We start from the raw sequence: 4,758 nt of genomic DNA on the forward strand, positions 1-4,758 counted from the left end.
CTTCCAAATTAAAACCCAAAATTGGGTCAATGTTTATCCCACATTTTCCAACAGTTCTTTCTTCCCGAGACCGATCTTTCAATACTTTACTTCCATTCCATTGTCCCCCATTATTCCCCTCACCTTCCTCCCTAAGCCAAATACTAGTCATTAATAGTGCTCTACGGGATTGGGCTCTCAATGATAAATCCCACCCCATATCAGCGACCTCCACCCCAAGCATCATTTTAGCATCACAAAAAAATCATTATGTCTCAATCTACCACAATAAAAACAGAAAAGTGATAGACGTTCATATTTGAACATGACGTAGGAGCATCGTCCTTTAAACATTATCTGCTTCTTTCTTTTCAACGGATGCCTAATGTCCAATTTAGTTCTAACTCGTATATAATTGCGATTTTCTTTCCCTATGCCTGATTCATCATATTCTAAAAACTCTCCTAAGAAGTTCCCCAACTGCACTGCCAAGTTTTCAGAAAACAAACCAACAGAGACATCATGAATTTGAACCCAAAAAGGGGTATGAATTAATGGAACTTTCAGTGGGTCTTCCCCTTGTTGTAAATAATATAGAATCAACAAATGATTATTAAAGGTCTATGGGGCTCCTTTTAACACGCGTTCCAAATCTATAATGTGAAAAAAACTAAAATAAAAACCTCTTTTCTCCGAGATCCCGAATTTGAACACCCCTTACTGGATGCCATGGATTAGCCATTATACTTTTCATGGATGGGAAGTGAATTAAACTAGCTGTTAAAAAACAGCCTACTAGATAAAGCTCTCTTTCCCTTACTACAAGAGGATCTGTTGATATTTGTAAAATTTCGTTTTCCTCATCATTTAGAGACAAAACCGCTAAATCATTCTCCATTCCTACAAGACGTGAAGCCAAACGTGATGAAAAGCTTCTGACAACCAGTAGATTGATGCTAATCTCTATACTCCGGACAGATCTGGAAAAGAAAAATAATAAAACACTGATTGAAAAAAAAACCTAAACGCATACAAGGGGCGACAGACAAGAAACGTGCTAGGGTAGCAGACTTTTCTTTTAACTTTTGATTTGAAATTATTTTAGTTGTTAATATTCATATCAAGAATTTTAATTTAGGGTTTTCATTAAACAATAAAAAAACTAATCTTTTGTTTTTCAGTATTGAATAAAAGAGATAGAGGAATGCAAATAAGACATACCTAAACCCTCTATTGAATCCATCTTTATGAAGTAGTCAATTTGATTTCAACTATTTTGATCTTAATAATAGTTTTTTCAATCAAATGAAAAAAAAATCATTGAAAAAAAGAAGAGACTGAAGAAAAATTAAAAATAAGAGATGAACAGATTTTTTAGTTAAGGTTTAGGTTTAATTAAAATTTTTAATTAAAAATCTATTTTCATCCCATTTAGAAATTCAAGTTGACATCTAAAATCTAGTTGGACTGCCACGTAGGATTACCGTTCGAGAGATAATAGAACTTAACGTTAGAGTGATCACTTCGTAACAAAATAGTAACATAAGTGACTAAAACGTAACATTTCAAACATAAGTGACTAAAACGTAATCTGAGGCAAACAAAAGTGACTATTTTTGTAGATTACCCATATAAAAATTGATATATGTGACCTTTTTTAAAGATTGGAATTGGGAATAGTGGTATACCCTGTAATCATAGTGATATTATTGGGTGATTTTTAAAGTCCAAAGACTATATAAAGCCTTTGGTGGTCGCACTCACCTTTCATCAATTCTTTGAAGGCATAGGATTAGATTTATTCATAGGTTAAGTTATTCATCTAAGTTCGGTAGTCTGCCTGAAATTTAAGAGAGTTTTGGATAAAAATATTAGACCAAAAAATGGGCTTAAAAAAAATTAAGCCCGTTTAAAAAAATTAAGACCCAAAAAAATTAATAATATTTTATATTATGTTATTTTTATATATTATTTAATTTATAACATATTGAAAAATAAACTTATATTAAGACTCCATTTAGTTCACTGAAAATAACTTTCGGAAAATAATTTTTGTATTTTCTGATGTTTGAATGAATCTGTGTAAAATATTTTCTGTTATTTAACAAATTTCATGAAAATATTTCCTGAAAACTATTTTAAATTAAACAAACATACATTTGTAATTTTCTTTACTTTTTATCTTTTGCTTTTTTATTGAGTTTATTTTACTGCTATAAAATTACATTTTGTAATGTTTTTGTGTATATATATTACAATGTTTTATTTTTTTATAAATGTTATGATTGTGCAATTTCTATTTCTAGGCTAGATTCCAATTCCAATTTCTATTTCTTTTATTCCAAGTTTGAAATGTGAAGAATGACAGGTTCACCTACATCTAAAGAAGCTCTATTTGATGTTTTAACCAAATACAGAACATTTGGATCTTTGAACTTGGCAATAACTGCTTCAATTGCACATGCGAAAATACTCTCCAGATAAGATGGCTTGTTTACAAGAGATTTGTTCTATTGCAATTGAAAACTATACTCCGTCTAGAATAGACCAAAATGTATGCTTCTGGAGAAAGCATTTCTTTTATACTAGTAACCTACAAAAGATAGAACATGATAATTAGGTCCAAGAAGATATGTTTATTGTCTTTATAAGGCTAAAAAATATGCCCATATATATGGCTCAAAATATTTTGATGAACCAACCCAGAAATAGAAATTGCACAACCAAAACATTTGACTAAAAGATAATCTAGCCTTTAGTGGAATTTTAGGGGCAGCAGGTTGCTTGCTTGTGTATCTTATACATTACATATAGCAACATTAAAGTTTTCTTTACTCCACTTCAACCATCACAAAATTCTTATTAGTCCTACTTTTACTGGCCAAGAACTCTCCTTTATCCCATACAATTAGCACTCCTGCATCTTTCCTCTTATGATCGCTTCACTACTTTTATAAGCACAAAAAAAAAAAAATAGAACAAATAATAAAGAACAAAAAACAAAGGGTAAATGGTAAATAGATGCCTGAGCTAACAATACAACATAAGAGAAAAACCAATAATCATAGCTTAGCTTACACTTCCCAACCCTTTAAGACATCCTTAACTGTCAAAATGGAACTCTAACCTAAATGAACACCTAAACCAGCAAAAACTTTAATGATATACTTCAATTTTGCAATCAAATACTGTGTTAATATGATGCAACAATCAATCAGTAGGCCTCAACCATGCACCATGAGAAGACATATCTTCTTCCCCTTCCCTTTCCCCTTTACTTTTTCTTTAAACACCAACTCAGATGTTGAAACTCAATCCTTTGATGAATAGATATACATATAGATCCATTACATTTTTACTAATGATTTGTCATTGTAGTGCTGCAGTTAAATTGATTAAAAAGTAATCTCAAGTTTTCATCTCAAGCATTTATATCCTTAAAAAGTTGATAACTTCAAAATTTTAAATCCAAAATAAAATCAAATTAAAGCATCTCTTATTTCCTATGTTATTAAGTAAATTATAAGGGTGTATGAGAGTGAACTGTAAATGTATAAAAAAAGTAACTACAAAGAAAAAAGAAAAGAGGTACCTGTGTGTTCCAATTGGCTTCAGCATCCTTCTATTGCGGACTTAGAACTAAATCCTCTTGAAAAAAATACAAAGGCGAAGCTGAAGCCCTAATATAATAACAAAATTGAAAGTGTATTTATTTATTATAAGAAATAGAAAAAGAGAGGGAACCTGATCAGTAGAAAGACGAGTGAAACCAAAAAAATTGAAGATGTCACGCGATGAAGGAGTAGTGGAATTATCAAAGAAATCAACAACCCAAATTTGGCCTGCCCCCATCACTCCTTTCGCCTTCTCCATGGTTCTTTTGTTCCTCTCTCTTCCTATCTCTAATATATATGAAAGGAATTCATCGATCTTGCGTTTTGGTTAATTTCTCATCATTGTCGATTATTTCTCTAAAAAACTAGAGTTTTTGTTTCTCGAAGAGAGAACCGAAGACGAATAAGAAAACGAGAAAGCAAGAGTCAAAGAGAGAAAGGAGATTGAGTTGCGTAAAATGTCTTCCGGATTTTAAAGTAGTAAGACATTTTACGGAAAAACGCTCTCTTTTTCAGTTGACTTATAAAATGTTTTGCGTTGATTTAACTTATTTTCCTCAACCAAACGTCCGAAGATGATGAAAATGTTTTTCCCAAAACAAATAAATTGAAATAAACTCATTAAAATAATGAAACTTTTAATAAATTTATAAAAAAAAATATAAAGCTGTTAAATATTAAATTAAAATGACATAAAAAATTTAAAAATAATATGGATATAACTAAAATGAATTTGAGTTTGTCTTTTATAAATATGGGTGGATTTAAACAAAATTTTAAGCCTATATTTCGGACCAGGCTAAGCTTAGGACAAACATAAAATATTTTAATATTATGCTTAAGCTCAACTTAAACCTGATCTACCCAACCTTTGAACACTTCTATATAGGATTTCGTGGATACATTTCCCAAGTAATATATACACATATTTAAAGTTTAACTCTTTAGTTTCTATTCCATTTACTATTTTTTGTCATGACTTAGCTTTGAATATGTTTGTAAAGGCTAAATACCATAATAAAACAGTTGCAATCATGGGATTAAAGGTTAGGGTAGGGTTGGGGTTGGGCTTGTTGGAATTAAGGAACAATCTTGGGAGATCTACCAACAGGCTCAATACCGGGGAATCAATCGGATGGCTGCTAGGGCTTATTGGGAAGGGAAA

The 4,758-nt window shown here is 31.0% G+C and overlaps 1 long non-coding RNA gene across 2 annotated transcripts; it reads right to left on the bottom strand.

The window, feature by feature from the left end:
- Positions 1-2,291: 2,291 nt before the first annotated feature.
- LOC107887226 (uncharacterized) lies at positions 2,292-4,181 on the bottom strand. 2 transcript variants are annotated; one of them, XR_001681084.2, is made up of 3 exons: positions 3,724-4,154; positions 3,572-3,627; positions 2,292-2,572 (listed from the first exon to the last, which is right to left on the bottom strand). It is a non-coding gene; the product is annotated as an uncharacterized lncRNA (long non-coding RNA). The 2 variants fall into 2 exon arrangements; XR_005899446.1 differs by having other exon boundaries at positions 3,572-4,181.
- Positions 4,182-4,758: the final 577 nt, after the last annotated feature.

The sequence above is a fragment of the Gossypium hirsutum genome, chromosome A08 (genome assembly GCF_007990345.1).
Source record: "Gossypium hirsutum isolate 1008001.06 chromosome A08, Gossypium_hirsutum_v2.1, whole genome shotgun sequence".
NCBI classification, from domain to species: domain Eukaryota; kingdom Viridiplantae; phylum Streptophyta; class Magnoliopsida; order Malvales; family Malvaceae; genus Gossypium; species Gossypium hirsutum.